Source organism: Chelonia mydas, chromosome 25 (assembly GCF_015237465.2).
Source record: "Chelonia mydas isolate rCheMyd1 chromosome 25, rCheMyd1.pri.v2, whole genome shotgun sequence".
In the NCBI taxonomy this organism is placed as follows: Eukaryota; Metazoa; Chordata; order Testudines; family Cheloniidae; genus Chelonia; species Chelonia mydas.
The window spans coordinates 3,346,427-3,364,425 of NC_057858.1; the positions used below are offsets into that span (position 1 = coordinate 3,346,427).

At 51.3% G+C, this 17,999-nt stretch overlaps 1 protein-coding gene across 4 annotated transcripts in view; it reads left to right on the plus strand.

Annotated features, from left to right (window-relative positions):
• TBXA2R (thromboxane A2 receptor) overlaps positions 1 to 17,999 on the plus strand; it is a 45,035-nt gene that overhangs the window by 12,805 nt on the left and 14,231 nt on the right. The window lies entirely within an intron of this gene.

Genomic DNA, 17,999 nt, shown 5'->3' on the forward strand with positions numbered 1-17,999 from the left:
CTGCTAAAAAAAATGACTAAACACTTATTAAAAACACCAGCTGTTCCAGAGACTTGGAGGGAGCAAATCTTGGACTTGTATTTTGAAAAGGCTCTGGGGTGCTCCATATAGACCAATCAGCCTCATCTCTCAGCTGAAAAGCTAGTTAAAAACAGAATGACAAAACACTGTGGAGATCATGCCACGATAGGGTCAGACCAAGAGGGATTCAGCTAAGGAAAATTGTGTCTCGCTGATATCTTAGAATTCTTTGCCCATGTTAGGTTTCAGAGTAACAGCCGTGTTAGTCTGTATTCGCAAAAAGAAAAGGAGTACTTGTGGCACCTTAGAGACTAACCAATTTATTTGCGCATGAGCTTTCGTGAGCTACAGCTCACGAAAGCTCATACTCAAATAAATTGGTTAGTCTCTAAGGTTCCACAAGTACTCCTTTTCTTTTTGCCCATGTTAGTACAGTAGTGGGTAAAGAAGAACCAACTGACATAATTTATTTATATGTAACCCTTCTGCCCGTCAGAGTTGGCAGCAACAAGGGCCGGGTTCAATATCTAGGGGATCCATTCCAATAACACAATGCAAACTGGCTCGAGCCCCCACCCAGTGACCTGGGACAAATATATACCACCCTCGCTGGGCGCCTCCAAGAGGCAATACTTCCCCTCTCGCAAGCACCTAGTCTGAGTGTAGCAAAAAGGCTTTTAATAACAGAGAGAAATAATGTGGCATTATGTTGGGGAAACACCACAAATAGGATTCATAACACAACCCATGAGCAAAAAAACCATCCCAAGCAAATTGGAGCATGCCCTTTCCCTTTGGTTCTTGAGTCCAGCAACCCCAAATCACCCAAAGTCCCAAAAGTCCAGTGACCCCAAAGTCTCTGTCCCTGGTCAGGGCAGCCCCAGAGTTCAAAAGTTTATCTACAGAGCTTTACCTCCCAACCTGGGTGGAGATGGGGGTGGAGGTAAGAGGCACCTTACATGATCTGAAGCTGACCGCCTCACAGCTCCATAGGCCTTCGCTCTGCTCTGCTCCGCTCTGCCAGCTGCCCCACAAAATGCTTCGCTCAGCTCCGCTCCGCGGCCCACACGCAGCTCCCGCTGTCCCACGAACTGCTCCGCATCCCACCAGCAGCTCCCACCGTCCTATGAACTGCTCCACCAGCCTGTCCACAAGGCACTCCAGCCGTCCCGCAAACTGCTCCACAATATATCTTCAGGCTCCCCCCACTACTTAACAACACTCAGTGATTTCAGCTCTTAGTCAGTTCAGCTCTTTGTAGTAGGGGAGCCTCAGTGCTGGTGCACTATTAGCCCAAAGTGAGCTCAGCAGCCTGTAACTAGACTTCTAATGAAATCAAAATTAGCTCTGATATTCCACAGCGGAGAGAGGAGGAAGCGCAATTAGCATGTAAGGCCCTCACCCAGGGGCCCAGGTCACCAAATATTAATACTTGTCCCCAGCCTCTCTCCATTCACAGTTTTGGAACCCATGACCCTTGCCTAGCGAGTGCTACTTAGTTGATGGTGAGTCCCTCCATCATAACAAAAGGCCAAGTACAGTTCCAAGCACAGTTCCCATAATCAGGGTAATAACAATTTATTCTTCCTGCCCCAATAACAGAGACACTGGGGGTCCCACAGCAGCCAAGGTGACCATTTGGGCAGCTATGGCCTCATTCTAGGCGGGGTGGGTGTGCCTATGCAAATGAGATCGGCCCCTGAAGTTCTTTTCCACAACTTGCCACACCTCACCACCAGATGTCAGGGTGGAGCTCATCCTGACACTGCTTACATATACTTCCAAAGAAATCTTTTTTAGCTGCTAAAGAAGCGAAGTCACCAGGGGGTGAGAGGCAAAATATTGTCATGGGTCAAAAACTGGCTCAGAGTCAGAAAAAAAAGACTAGGATTCAATGGTGAATTTTCATCATGGCCAGAGGTGAACAGCAGGAGTCACAGGAGTTCTGCGCTAGGTTGGAGTATCCAACATGTTTGTTCGTGATGTGGAAAGGGGGGTGAGCCGGGGGGTTGGGGGGGGAGGGGGCTGGAATCTGCCCAGGACTATCAGTAAGTTAGGTGAGTCAGAACCAGAGAGCATGGTGAGGGAACTTCAGAGAGGAACCCTGCACGGAAACAGGCCACACAATTACCTAGGGAGGTGGTGGAATTTCCATCCTTAGAGGTTTTTAAGGCCCGGCTTGACAAAGCCCTGGCTGGGATGATTTAGCTGGGGTTGGTCCTGCTTTGAGCAGGGGGTTGGACTAGATACCTCCTGAGGTCCCTTCCAACCCTGATCTTCTATGATTCTACAATTCTAATTACAAATGAAATTCAGAGTCAACAAATGCAAAGCAATGCACATTGCAGGGGGGAAATAAATTACCGTGCACCTTACAGTGTCCAAATTAACTGTGTCAGCTCAAGAAAAGGGAGCCATTGTCGACAGCTCAGTGGAGACTCCTGCTCAATGTGCAGCTGCAGTCAAAATAGCGAGCACAATGTGAGGCTGCATAAGGGAATAATACAGAAAATTTTCTAACGCCTTTATGTAAATCAGTGGTGCAGCCTCGCCTGGACGCTGCGTGCAATGCTGGTCACTGTGGCTCCACAAGGATATAGCAGAACTAGAGGGGGGTTCAGACAAGGATGAGGAGAATAAGCAACAGCTTGGAAAAACCTCCTTGGAGGAGAAATTGGAAAGACTGGGATGTTACCCCAGCAAGGAGACGAATAAGAGGGGGTATGATAAAAGTCTGTAAGTAATGCCTGGCCTAGAGAAGGGAGCTCAGGAGCCTCTGTTCTCCTTCCCTCATCATAGCACAAGAACAAAGGGACATTCAATGAAATGAAAAGATGGGAAATTCCAAACCAATCAAAGGAAATACTGTCTCATGCAATGTGTGATTAAACTGGGGAACTCATTGCCACAAGAATTTAACAAGATTCAAAAAGAGATTGGACATTGGGTGAAAATGATCATGACATGATAGATTTCATGATTCAAAAGAAAGAAAGGCAGAATGTCTTTGTCCTCTGGGAGCCCTGCTGCCCCCCCCCAGGCTCCTGGCTACTTTCTCCCAGCAGGCTGCTGCCTGGGCTCCCCTCTTACCACTGGGAGCCTGCTTCCCTCTGGCTCCCCACTCCGAGCATGGCTGGCGGTCGCAGGGGGTTCCCAGAGCCGTCTGGGTGCGGCTGCTCTGAGCAGAGACAATAGCAGGGTGAAATGGACAAGGATGTCAATTTCACGGCTGGTAGGCTCTGTACTGTGAAATTGAGCTGGAGCAGGGCTGCAGCAGGGGCTGTCATCCTAGGGTAGATGGGGGGCTCTAGTGGCTGCCAGTGCCCCACAATGCCCCACTTCAGTCAATGCAAGTGTTCCTGTGAGGATGCGCTCCACCGGCAGGAGGAGAGTAGGATGGACACCAACAGCCGATTGAATGACCTTAATTAAGTCAACCTAGTTTTGTAGTGTAGAGAAGGCCTAAGGGACATGAGTCACACCTAGCAAGGAAGATAAAAGGCAGTGAGAAGAGTTTATTTGAATATATTAGAATGAAGAGAAAGACGAAGGAAAGTGCAGGTCCTCTCCTTAGTGGAGAATGGGAGCTGATGACATCAAGATGGCTGAAGTGTTTAATGCCTCTTTTGCTTCAGTCATCACTAAAAAGATTAGTGGTAACCAGATACTCAGCACAATTAATATTAACAACAACGGGGAAGGAACGCAAGCCAAAATAAGGAGAGGACAGATTAAAGAATATTTAGATAAATTTGATGTATTCAAGTTGGCATGGTCTGATTAAATTCATCTCACTTTACTTAAGGAACTAGTCTGAAGCAATCTCAGAACCGTTGGCAATTAACTTGGAGAACTCCTGGAGGATAGATGAGGTCCCAGAGGACTGGAGAAGGGCAAACACAATACTTACCTTTAGAAAGGGGACCAGAGAGAATCCGGGGAATTATAGGCCAGTCAGCCTGACTTCAATATCTGGAAAGATACTGGAGTAAATTAGTGAACCGTCAGTTTGTAAGCACCTAGAGGATAACAGAGTTATAAGGAATAGTCAGCATGACAGAGCAGCCTAATTTCCTTCTTCAACAGGGTCACTGGCCTAGCGGATGGGGGAAGCAGTAGATGTGCTAGATCTGGATTTTATAGGGCTTTTGACCCAGTCCCACATGATATTCGCATAAGCAAACTAGGGAAACATGGGCTAAAAGAAGTATCTGTCACATGGGGGCACAATTGGTTGAAAGACTGTAATCAACGATTAGTTATCAATGGTTCACTCTCAGCTGAGGAGGGCGTATATAGTGGAGTCCTGCAGCGGTCAGTCCTGGGTCCGGGACAAGTCAATATTTTCATTAATGACTTGGATAATGGAGTGGAGAGTATGCCGTGCAGATGACACCCAGCTGGGAGGTACTTTGGAGGCCAGGATTAGAATTCAAAATGACCCTGACAAATTAGATAATTGGTCTGAATTCAACACAATGAAATTCCATGGCGACAAGTGCCAAGTGCGCTTAGCAAGGAAAACTCAGGCGCACAACTACAGAACGGGCAGTGACTGGTGAGGGGTCCTACTGCCTCTCCGCTCGTGGCGAGTTTTTGCATGGTTTTGCTTTAAGCCATAAGGACACATTTTCAGCCTCATAAATGTATAAACGAAATTATAACCTGTAACCTCACTACAACATTACTGTAACAATTACTATAACATCACTATAACAACCATGCTCAGGGCATTATGAGCCTTCCGAAGACACCCAACATGAGAAACTTTGCATTGGGTACCACACAATCATGTTATAAAGATGAACATGGGGGTGTAGGGTGTTCCCCCGAGGTACAGAGCGTCACACCCAGCAGCTTATCCCACATCTGCTCCTAGGGGTTCTTACATCTTCCTCTGAAGCAGCTGGTGTTGGACACTGGCAGAGACAGGTTCCTGAGCTAGCTGGACCTGGGGTCTGAGCTCGTCTGGTCCTCCCTCTGGTCCTGCAGTGGGGCAGGGTGTGGGGGGCAGCCTGTTCTGCCCCATGCTCCCCAAGCTGTCAATCTGGCACCTTTCCCCAGCATGTAATTCACTTTCAGACATAGACAACTTGCTCCATAGCACGACAGTCTGACAGGGGACGGGAGGCAGATTTCCCAGAGAAAGATGGGACCTTTCTGTGGCATGTGTTTTTCCAGGCTGGAGCAGCTCCTGGCATCCGGAATGAAAACAGTGAATTCCTAGCATTCAGCCCCGGAGCCGACAGGGCTCCTGGGTGGACTGCAGAGTGATGGGATGGGACAAACCCTGCAAAGAAAATAGGTACTCGAGCAACATCATTTGGATCCAGTTCTCCAAGGGCCCAGAGATGGGAGGGGTTTGGGCCCTGGGTTCTGGCCCCGCTCTAATTTAGCAGGGAAATGGTCTCTCTTGCTGGAGCAGAACTCTGGTGAGGCTCCAGGCCAGTGAATTCCTTTGCTGTGAATATTGATAAGGTTAAAAGTGCCACAGGAATCTCAGCATGTAACTTACCAATAAGGCCAGTATATGCAGAAAGCGCCATCCCTGGGAGTAATCAGATTCCAGCATCCCCAGTGGGCAACATGTCACCATGCCCAGCTAGCCGCATGCCATTGCTTCTGGCTGGCCTGGATTGGGGGTGGGGGGCAGACGGCAGTTTACTTGTCAGGGGATGGCGTTCACCGCACGTCTGCCCTTCTCCAGCTCCTATCATGCAAGGAGCTCAACACATTTTACATCATTATCCCTGCTGCACAGCTGGGGAAACTGAGGCACGGAGCAGGCCCGTGAATTGCTCCAAGGTCAGTGGTAGAGGCGGGAATGAGACCCAGGAGCCTGAGACTGTGAGTACAGGGCCGGCTCTAGGTTTTTTGCCTCCCCAAGCAAAAAAAATATCCTCCGAGAGCAGAACTGCCGAAGCAAAAAAAAAAACCAAAACCCACCTGGAACGCTGCCCCTGGAATTGTGCCGCTCCAAGCACGTGCTTAGTTTGCTGGTGCCTAGAGCCAGTCCTGCGTGAGTAAGGGTTTGCGTTAGGTTGGAGGGAGGCTCGTGTGTTGTGTTTCCTTATCTAGTGAGTGGGGCAGGCGGTCCCTCATGGTGATGTGGGTCCGGCCCTGGCAGTGCAGATGTGACGGGTGGGCCTTTGGGTGCAGTGAAGAGGGGTCCCAGCATGAGGTGTTTCCTTACTGGTGAGGGTTGGTTGTGGGGTGGGGCTGGGGAGGATGTCCTGCTTTCTTGATCCCTTTTTGTTTGTGTATCAACCAATCATACCATAAACTGTCCTCCTCAGTAATAATCCCCCGTGGCACTGGTATAGCACTTTCCATGTCAGTGTCCAAAATCTACTGTACAGAGGGGCATCATGCCAGACACTCAGACACTGGCTGACAAGTTGCAGAAGCCGGGTTCCATCTCCAGTTCAGCTTCAGATGGGCTGTGGGATGACAGCCAAGTCACTGCCCTTCTCTGTGCCTCAGTTTCCCCACCTCTAAAATGGGGCTAATGGCACTGACATTCCCTGGTAACATGCTGTGAGCACTCAGGTAGACATCTGGCCTATCAGCACAGTATCTGAGCACCTCAGAGGCTTTAACAACCTCTCTGTGAGGCAGGGCAGGGCTATTTGCCCCATTTTACAATGGAGGCACAGGGAGATTAAGTGACTTGCCCAAGGGCACATAGGAAGTCTGTGGCAGAGCTGGGAATTGAACCTCACTTTTTTGATTCCCAAACCAGCTCCCAAATCACCGGACCATCCTTCCTCTTCTAGGGAGGCCCATGGATGAAAAGGACTAGGCATGGTTAGCCCATCTCCCTGCAGGTGCATTGTATGTCTCTGTGAACTCTCTAGCCAGCTGCGGTAGTGCTGGGGTTTCCAGGATGCACACAGAGAGGCAGCGGGGCGGACTGCAGCTTGAACGCTTGTGTCCCTAGCCTTATCTTTCAAACAACATCAACTGTAAGTTCTGTGGCTGAAACCCTGCGTGGAGCCATAGCGTCACCAGACTTCGCAGCGTGAGACAGTTTCCTCTGAGAACCGTTCTAACGCCTCTGCCCTGCACACTGGCCTTTTTTCCTATGAACTTTTTTATTACTTTTTAAAAAAAGACAGAGAGAAAAAACAAGCAGAATAAAATACACATCAGCGGCTCATAATGCGTTAACCAGGCGCCACCTAACCTTAGCTATATTTTAAACAGTGAGTTATACACGATATGAATGATTAAAATATAAATTAATGATCTGTATAACACAATTTGCAAACAAACACATTTGGCTTATAAAAATCCAGCCAGGTAAAAAAAACTTTATTAAAATAAGATGTGACATTCTAAACCTTGGGGGAGCGTCCTGTAACCCCCACATTCCTCATTTATATACAATTGTAATATTGCATATAAAGCATGCCATGTGAGGTATCAGGGGAGATGTTATGATCGGCTGAAACCCACGGTTCTATCTAATTTGTATATCTTTAGGGCATATGAAGTTACAGGATTGTGTTGTATGGTTGTCACTAAAACATGCAGGAAGTTGGGGAATCAGGTTAGATATAAGCTAAAGATATAGGGAAATAAGGAAAGTAACCAATTCCCAGGCAGGTGTCAAAACAATCATCAACAGCCATTCTCCAGCAAGGAAGTTACAATTCAATGACACCTGCATGAGACCACACCAAGGGAATTGCTCAACCTTGCCTGGGGACTCAGCAATGCCCCCCAGACATGCCTGGACTTGTATTCTCCAAGCACATGGGACTGAGGATATAAAACAGAACACAGGGGACCCATGCTTGGCCTTTCTCCTGCCCCTACCTATACTGCAAGCAACAAGGACACTGAGAAGACTTAAAACTCCAACAGAGGAGACTGGCCCAGGTTTCAAGGGTGAAATCTATGTATTATGACCTGCAATATCCAGCGGGGAGAGAAAAACTGTTTAATCTAGATGTTGCCCAGTCTAATAGGGTTGAGAGTTTAGACTGCGTGTTTATATTTTATTTTATTTTGGTAACTAACTCTGACTTTTCGCCTATCACTTAATATCACTTAAAATCTATCTTTAGTAGTCAATAAATTTGTTGAACTGTTTATCTTTACCAGTGAGTTTGCCTGAAGTGTTTGGTAATCTGCTCTGTTTGCAAAGGTTGGTGTATATCCACTCCACTTTCCATTGATTCCAGTGAACCAATTAATAAATCTGCACTACTGGTCTTGAGATGGTATATTCCTGGGGTACAGGGCTGGGAGCTGGGGGGACTTGGCTGGTGCCTTTCTCTGTGTGATTCACAAGTGGCTCTGGGAGCATTCATGCAATCTAGCTGGGTGTAGGAGTCCACATGTGGTTGTGCTGAGTGATCACAGCGCCTGGAGGGGTTGCTGCTGGTCACTAGCCAGGCATTGTGAGAGACAGCCCAGGCTGGAAAGAGTTCAGGGGCACAGCAGTCCCACAGTCTCAGGCTGCACCCCGGGGATCCCATCACAATGGCGCAGTGAGCAGAGTGAAATACACAGCTTGTTGTACTGAGCAAGATTTGCACTTCATACACTGGTGTGAAGATTTTAAGTGAGGCTTTAAGTGTGGTGGCTAAGGATAGTCAGGAGGAGGCTACCGGTTTGTTATTTTCTGTTTGCTTCGGTGGGGAGAGGGAAGTAGGAACAGAAAAGCAAATGAGTGAAAGCAGTGAAGCCATTGCGACGTTGGAGCTTTTTAGACTGCAGGTTGCAGAAAAAGAAAGAGACCAGAGCCTATTGGAACTGAAAGAACTGGAGATAAAGGAGAAGCAGGAAGAAAGAGAGTGGGAGGAGAGAGAAAGAGAGTGGGAAGAGAGAGAGAGAAAGTGAAAACACCGACTGGACCTGCTACAGAAGCAGAACCAGAGCCCAGCAATTCCCATCACTCCAAAAATCCTCAATTGGGACCATTTATGTCCTGCATACAATGAGGCAGATGATATTGCTGAATATCTGACTACCTTTGAAAGGCTGTGTGCAGTGCATGAAATCCCTGATGCCAAGAGAGTTCCTACCCTGATTGCAAAACTAACTGGTAAAGCTCTATGTGTATTCAGTGAAATGCCTAGTGAAGATGCTTTAAACTATTGTAACTTCAAAACCACTGTTTTGCAAAGGTTTCAGATTACCCCTGAAACATATAGAGTTCAATTTAGGAATCTTAAGAGGGTTATTGGTACGAGTAATGGGGAATATGTGAACAAAATGAAAGATTTGATGGGAAAGTGGGTGGGGGCAAAGATGTTACAGGCTTCGAGGGAATGTTTGATCTTGTGTCCCAAGAGCATTTCGCAGGCGGATGCGAGGCTGGTGTAAAGCAATGTCTGTGTGGGACAAAACCGTAAAGTCTGTGGAAGAGCTGGTGACTCTAGCTGATGCCTTTGAACAGACCCAGGCATCTAAACCGTCAAAACGGGATTTTAAAGGTGGAGGGAAGGGAGGGTCCCATTTTATCCCTAGCAAAAAGGAGGGTGGCTGGGAGGCTGGATACTCACCTCCCCCGAACCATGCCTCTAACCCTCGTCCCAAATCTCCTGTAAAAACAGAAGAGCCCGAAAGGTACGATCAGTGTCATTCCACTGATCCCCAGAGGAATAAACGCCCTGGGCTGGGAGGAAGCGGGCAGCCAATAGCCCATGTTAGCTCTGCTGCCCTCACCACAGAACCTCCCCACCCCCCAAGCAGTTGAAACTGATCCATCATATTGGTTTGGGGAGATTAGCCTTTGCACAACCAGACATGGAACATGTTAAGTTTGTTGAAATTAGTGGCAGGGAGTACTTGGGGCAGAGGGATACAGGGGCCCAGATCTCTCTGGTTAAGCACAGTGTGGTCCCAAAGGCCAGTGTGCTACCAAATGGCAGAGATTGTGGGGATGGGAGAAAGCAGATTCCTCGTACCACTAGCTGAAATCCATGTGGTTTGGGAAGGTTTGGAAAGTGTTTTGACTGGGGGAGGGGTAATGGAACACCTCCTAGTCGACCGGCTCCTGGGTAATGATTTTTTCCGTGTAGCTCAGGTTAAAGTGTTTGCCTGCAGCAGGAGGGAGTTTAAAGCTGGGACCCCCGAGGGAAAGGGGAAGGTCTCAGGAACAGCTGAAGGAATGGGAGGGAGTCTCCTTGATTCTTCTGCAACGGGGGAAGCCACATGCTTCCAGGTGTGTGGGGGTGGGTGGGCTGAGACCAGCTCCTGCACTGCAGCTGGAAGCAACACCACCTCAGGAAGGGAAGGGGGTGTGATGCCTGCAACCAGAGACCTGTCCTGGTTGTTAGCTGCCCACAGACTGCAGCTGACCCAGAGACAGACCCCGCGCTAGGGAGCACAGGGAAATGTGTCCTAGAGGGGAGCCCACAGAAGGGTGACAGAGGAATCCCAGGCACTGCTACAGGCTGGGGACCGACTGGCTAAGCGGCAGTTCTGCAAAAAAGGACCTGGGGATTACACTGGGTGAGAAGCTGGATATGAGTCAACATTGTGCCCTTGCTGCCAAGAAGGCCAACGGCATATTGGGCTGCATTAGTAGAAGCATTGCCAGCAAATCGAGGGACTTGATTATTCCCCTCTATTCGGCACTGATGAGGCCACGCCTGGAGTACTGTGTCCAATTTTGGGCCCCCCACTACAGAAGGGATGTGGAGAAATTGGAGAGAGTCCAGTGGAGGGCAATGAAAATGATTAGGGGGCTGGGGCTCATGATTTATGAGGAGAGGCTGAGGGAACTCGGCTTGTTTAGTCTGCAGAAGAGAAGAGTGAGGGAGGATTTGATAGCAGCCTTCAACTACCTGAAAGGGGGTTCCAAAGAGGATGGAGCTCGGCTGTTCTCAGTGGTAGCAGATGACAGAACAAGGAGCAATGGTCTCAAGTTGCAGTGGGGGAGGTCTAGGTTGGATATTAGGAAACTATTTCACTCAGAGGGTGGTGAAGTACTAGAATGGGTTACCTAGGGAGGTGGTGGAATCTCCATCCTTAGAAGTTTTTAAGGCCCGGCTTGACAAAGCCCTGGCTGGGATGATTTAGTTGGGGATTGGTCCTGCTTTGAGCAGGGGATTGGACTAGATGACCTCCTGAGGTCTCTTCCAACTCTAATCTTCTATGATTCTATGATCTCAGAAGGGGGTTGGAGGGGGACTCGGGAGCCCCACAGGGGTGCTGGGGTTCAGGGCTCCGAGCGACCCTGCTTGGTGAACCCCCTGAAATAGATCACAGATCCCCAGCGGGCTCCGGGCCCCTGGTTGAGAACTGCTGCTCCGTACCACAGGGTTTTCTGCTGGATTAATCTTAGCCGGAGGCCCAAGAAGCAGGTCAGAGCAATGGCTGAAATTTGTTTCCATTGCTTAGCAGAAAATAATCAGCTCAGTTCCTCCTTCATTTCTTTTTCGGGGATCTGGGTTTAGTTCAGATTTGCTGGCCCAGTGTGCGCGTCGTGTGGCCACAGGTCCTAGCAATCAGGGGGACTACTGGAGAAGTGGAAGCAGTTCAGGAGGTCTGGGGCCCTGCAGCCTGGATGGGAAAAGCCTCTGTGCAGTTCCGGGGTGGGGGAGAGGGCTGATGGGGTTCAGCTAGGTCTGCCGTAGGGTGAAGTTTCCGCTCGCCCTTGCTGGGGCAAGAAGCTCCATGGAAGGTGGGTGGGTTTCAGGGGGTGAGGCAGAGGAGGATCAGGCCCCACAGGGCAGCGTTGCAAAGGCAGCGATGCGAGGGGCAGAACTGCTGGTCTGGAGGAGGATGTTTCCAGGTGTCACGGAGCTGCAGGGCCGGAGGAGGCCCTTGCGTTGGCAGTGCCGAGATGGTGCAAAGGGTCAGAGTGGAGGCTGGGGGTAGAAATGGAGAGAGAACTGGGTGGGATTTCACCTCCTGTTCCAGGGGGCCTAAACAGGCTGCAAGGGGCTGGCAGAGAATCCCCCTTGTTCACGCACTGAGCCTGCCCGCCCTCCCTCCTCCCCCTGCCATCTTGGGCTCTGTGTTAGCATCAGCTGGAACGTGGACCCAGGCAGGAGGCAGGCCTGTGGTTAGCAAGGTGGTTTGTACCATCTGCGTGTGTGAAAGCAAAAGCTGAATGTGGTGATCTGTGGCTGCACTGAACCGAGTGAGAGCAGGGTGGGACGGGAACATGAGATGTTGTGAGGAGAAAGTCAGCCAGCCGATGGTGAGCTAATCGCCTGGATCTCGTTTATCGGGGCCAGGATCTGAATGCAGCTGGATCTGGATTTCGCAATGTTCTCTCGGGTTCAGTCCGGCCATGGAGATGGCTTGGAGGAACCGTGAGGTCCTTTTCCCTTCTAACTTTCTGCCAGGCTCTGAACTGGCACCTGTCTCTGCAACGGGCTAATCAAAGAATCATAGAATATCAGGGCTGGAAGGGACCTTGGAATGGTCAAAATCTGGCTCAGAGATTTGTGGCTTGTGCCAGTCTCTAGTTGGGATGTCTGGGGCCTGCTTCTCCATTGCCTGGTCCCAAAGACTGCACAAGACGCAGGGCAAAGAGAGCACATGGCACTAGTGAGCCAGAAAATCACTTCCTTTGCCCAGGTGCCAGATGCCAGGCAGGGGCAAATCGGGCCCAGGCATTCTCTCCAAATGAGCTTCCCTGAGTAAATGCTGATTAAGAGCCTCAGGTCCTGGCCCGACTTTCGTAGCTGGATCCTTCAGGTAACCCACTGCCAGCTGGACGGGTGTGCAGGGAGCAAGATCGGCTCGTGCACTGGGGGGCAGGTGAACGACGGGATAGGATGCTGGATGGGGATAGACACAACTCAGTGTGACCAGTGTGCTGGCCAACTGATGCTAGGCACCCGCTCAGCCTGCAGTTCCAGTACCAGAGCAGGAGCGGACCCGCCACACCATTCATTGTCAGGGGGTGGCAGCCGCACTCAGACAGTGGGACAAACGGCTGAAATGTGGAACCCCTGAATTCTGTTGTGTGACTCCCTGCAATTGACAGAGGATAAAGGGTTTTAACTGGAGGCCCCGTGGGTAAGGCTGTTTTCTCACCAGGTGAATTCAATCAGTTTCTTTCTAAAGAAAATTTTAAAAAACAAAGGCTATCACCCACAGCCATGACACACACCTCCCAGCATCACCAGCCAGCTGTGATGACTAGAACTTCAACTTTCCAACTTGGATTGTTACCAGGTGAATTACAGAGTATTTGCAAGCTCTGCTGGGGACCAGCCCTTAGGGGTGACTTACAACAGGCATTGCCAAGTGGGGTGAGCTCCTAAAATACTGGAGCTTGGAAATCCTGGGTTCTGCTGCAGGGTCTCAGAGTAGCATGTGGTGTAGTGGTTAGATATGGCCTGATCACAGCACCTGTCTCTGGCATGCTCCGTCTGAAAGGCAGTGGAAAGCTTAGGTCTGCCGTGTTAGTGAGCTGCGTTCGGCTCCCGGCTCTGCCTGGAGTGGTGTTGTGCAATCTCCTTGTTCTTGTAAAATGGGGTGGTTGCTGATCCTCGGCTGCCTTCCAGGGTGTGTGTGAGCTCGTGCTCGTAAACAGGAGCTGTGAAGTGAAGGAAATACAAGCAGTGCTCAGTAGAGGTGACCCCGTGCTCTCTGGGCTTCCAACCCAGCAGCCCTCCCTGAGGCTCCATGGGGGGCCTGTGTCTGTCTCTGGGCAACAGTCAACATGCAGAACATCCCTCAAAGTCTGGTACACTCGGGAGGTCTGGGGTCCTCTCCCCTCTTCGCCTCCAAGGCAGAACTAGAAACCCAGAGCAGCCCCCACCTGGATCAGACCCAGATCTGTGCAGCTAGTTAGGCATCGCCGTGCTCGGCACTGCCACGACGAACAGCTTTAGGAGACGAACTCCCATTTTCCACAAGGATTCCAGCACTTTGGTGTGTACACGCCAGACCCTGGGTACAGCTGCTTAGGGTGCAAAAACCTGCTCGCACTACTGCTGCCTCTCCCTCTGTCTGTTTTACCCCCTCTTGTATCTTGGCCTAGACCAAGACTGAGGTCCCTGGGTAGGGATCACCTTTGCACAGCATCTTTGTACGGCACCTTGTGCGGCGTCTTTGTGCAGCACCTTGCGTGGTGGGCCTTGAGCTAGGACTGTACTCGTGATGCCGATGCAAACACCTGGAGCGAAAATGAAGCAACTGGGGTTAGTTCAGAGCTTGAAGGCAGGATGGAAACCAGCGAAAAGGCACCAGAATGAGCCAAAACCAAACCGCAACTGTCCATCCGTGGAGAATACGGCCAGTGGGCTCCCAGCTCTGAGCCGAAGCAGGACGTGCAGGAAGGAAATGCCCATGGCACAATCTGCCTGGGAGAGGTGAACAGGCCCTGCCTGTCCTGTGACACAAAGGATGCTTGGGACCTTATTCCAAAAAGTCATGGAGATTTAGTCAGTTACAGGGGACTGGACGCAGAGCGTCAGCATCAAGACAGACTCGTGAAGTTAGACATTACACATGACCTCTGAAAATCAAGAGGGGAGCATCCCTGCCCTGGACTGGCACGTTTGGGCTGGGGTTGGTGCCCCATGCCCTGGACTGGCATGTTGGGGCGTGGACACTGGGCTGGGGTCAGTGCCCCATGCCCGGGCTGGCACAATGGGGTGTGGACGCTGGGCTGGGATCGGTGCCCCATGCCCTGGACTGGCATGTTGGGGCGTGGACGCTGGGCTGGGATCAGTGTCCCATGCTGTGAGCTGGTATGTTAGGATGTGAACACTGGGCTGGAGTCAGTGCACCATGCCCTGGCTGGCATGTTGGGGCATGGACACTAGTTTGAGGTCAGTGCCCCATGCCCGGGCTGGCACGCTGGGGTGTGCAGATTAAGATGGGAAATCCAGCACATGAGTGTGTCCATGTTTTGACCCGTGTGGTCCCAGCCAGGATGTGGTCGCTCACAGAAGGCCATGTGGGTGCCTGGCCTAACGGATCTGGGGATACTTCAGCACTGAGGCAGCATTTGAGCTAATCCCAGCCTATTGTCAATGTAGTGAGGAGATTCGCAAGGTTTTCCTGCTCTAAACAACGGCAGCCTCCTTAGTCCAGGGACAGCCAGGCAGCCGGCTTGCCCCTTGTCTGCCCCAGGCAGACGTCATCAGCACCCAGAGAGCTGGGGATGCTGGTGGAGGGGGAAGGGCTGGCAGGCAAGGGTTATAGCGTGGCCCATATGCCAAGGGCTGTAGCCCCAGGTGGGAGCTGTCCAGGGGCAGCCCAAAGGGAGTCAGTAGCTGCACTCCTCGTTCCTGCAGCGCCAGCCTCCCGCAGCAGGAGGCAGGCATGGGCTGGGGGAGGCTCCCAGCTGCCGGACTCAGCCTCTCCTGCAGGCGTCATTGCCCAAGGGCCCGGGCTCAGCTCAGCCTTCAGCCTGGATTCCTCACATTCCCCAGCTGTGAGCCAGATGACAACTTTCAGCATCGACCTCCCTCCGAACCGATTGGCAACCCCGTGGCCTGGGCCATTCATTCCGGGCACCACGCCAGGCTGACGAATTCCAGACGGGGCTGCTGGGGAATCGGAGCTGTGCTAATGGGATGCTGCATCCTGGGCACGAGACGTTCGGGCACCTGATCCCTGAGCCTGGTTTATATCCTGTGAGCAATGCACCCAACGCCTGGACTGCCCCCTGGAGACGACCTCCTAAGCTTATCTCTACCAGCTTAGGTTAAAAACTTCCCCAAGGCACAAATTCTTCCTTGTCCTTGGAACAGTATCACTGCCAACACCAAGTGAGTTAGACAAAGATTTAGGAAAAGGACCACTTGGAGTTCCTGTTTCCCCAAAATATCCCCCCAAGGCCCTTCACCCCTTTCCTGGGGAGGCTTGAGAGTAAACAAGGTGAGCACAGACCAGCCCCTTGGGTTTTTAGGACACTAAAAACCAATCAGGTTCTTAAAAGCAGAACTTTATTATAAAGAAAAAGTAAAAGAAGCACCTCTGTAAAATCAGGATGGAAGGTAATTTTACAGGGTAATCAGATTCAAAACACAGAGGATTGTGTTGGGTGTGGTGTGCACACCTGGCAGTCCCTGCCCCAAAGAGCTCACTGGCCAAACAGCACCGGATGGTTGGCTGGAGGAGCTGTGAGCACTTTTCAAATGATGCTCATCCGTTCCTTCTCACGACCCCCCACGTGCCCAGAGAAATCACCGTGCTCATCGGCTGCTGTTTAGAGCTGGTCACAGGGAATTAAGAGTTTTGCTTAATGAACAGGATGAATCCGTGCCAGAGTCAAGAATAGAACCCAGGCATCCTGACACGCGTCCGCTCTGCTCTAACCATTAACTCCACTGCCCCTCAGTCCTGCTTTATGTCCATTTCCCGACATCTCCCGGGTGGGGATTTGGAGCTGGGTTCACAGGTAGAGTCTCAGCGGCCTGGGGAAGTTCCCAGCCTGGACTGGATTTCAAAACCCTCCTGTTCAGGACAGTTCGCCCTGCGAGAGACACAAGGCCTGTTTCTGATCCAGCCGTCAGTGGACTTGCTCCCAGGTGTGTCAGCTCAGAACCCGGGAAGCTGGGCTTCGAGACGTCAGGGCAGGGTCATTGCTTCACAGGATCATCCCGGGGCTGATGCACGGTGTTGGGGCCAAATTGCTGCTGCATTTGCAGCTGCAGCTGTGGGGAATTTGCAGCTTCGGTGGCTCTGAAATGTTTCATGGTTTCATGTCGAACCCGCCAGATTGTTTAGGATGGAAACGCCCCCCCCCCCCCCCATCTGAACAAATGGAAATGTTTTCATTATTTTATTCAAAAGCTTTTCATGTCAAAATTCCCTTTACTTGTTTGTAAATGCTCAACTTGTCAACAAAATGTTCCGTTGAGCCAAAAGGGGTTTAAAATGTTTTGCTTTGTTAAAAAATGGTTTTTTTGTTTTGACTCAAACAGCTTTTGCCAATTTTTATGAAAAATCCTGTTTGTCCAGCCCTCAGCTGCTGCCTAGCCTGCTGCCCGCAATCTGCTGCCCATGGCTCCAGCGGTTTCTCCCCCTGACTTCTGGGGGGCTTGCAGCGTGTCGGCGTCCCAGCACCTGCCTGGATTCAGCCCACTGCCTTTACTGGAAAGATTTATTACAACAGCACCAGGATTTATTTATCCTTCCTGATGGGGAAGGGGGGGGGGGCAGCTTAAATGGAAGCAGATGCTGCTCAATTTAAGGCAGATGCCGCTGAATATGGTCAAAAGCCGGCTCCGCTCCCACCCCCACGGGGCCTGGTGTGTTGCAATCGCTGAGCCACGGAGGGTCACCAAGTGCAGGATGAGCTCAGGCTCAGGGCTGACATAGGGGCCCCTTTAAACAGGCAGGACAGTTGCACCTTGGCAGCGTTTCCGTCCCCTTTGCCCCCGGCTGTTGATCTCCGGCTGTGCTGCGAGTGATGTGTCAGCAGAGCAGTGTGAGGACCCTTGTCAGGAAGAGGGGAGTTAGCTGCTTTGGGCCCAGCTGGAATGCCCCCTGCGGGGCACTTGGCTGAACCGGCCTCCTTCCATCTTCACTAGGCTGCCGTGCAGCGTTGCTGTGCTCTGTTCCAGCCCAGAGGTGGCTGCATGGCCGGGGTGCACAAAGTGAATCCGGCAGGTGCAGACCGGTGTCAGAGGTGTGCACCGAGCAGGGTGATGCCAGTGCTGGGTAGGAAAACCTGGGTCAATGTGGCCTCTAAACACCATCGAGCATCTGGAAAATCTGACCCAGCGGCACGGCACAGAACACGGGTCCCTGGGCCAGTCCCCTTCGCTGAGAAGCTGCTTCCAAAGATGCAGAACCCAAGAGTGACTCATGTGCACAGCTGGTCTGACGGCCTCCCCAGGCGCCGTTCTGCTCTCCCAGCCCCAGGCTAACACCTCTGGTTGCAGCAGGGTGAGTCCTGATTTACCGCAGACCCCGGGCCTCCAGGAGGAGTCGGCTAGTCCCACCACTGCAAACCATGGGAGAGCAGCGTGCCTGGAGCAAGCTCCATCTGCAGTAGGGGGGCTGGGCTGGGCTGGCTCGTGGCTGCATCCTCAAGCCGGCAG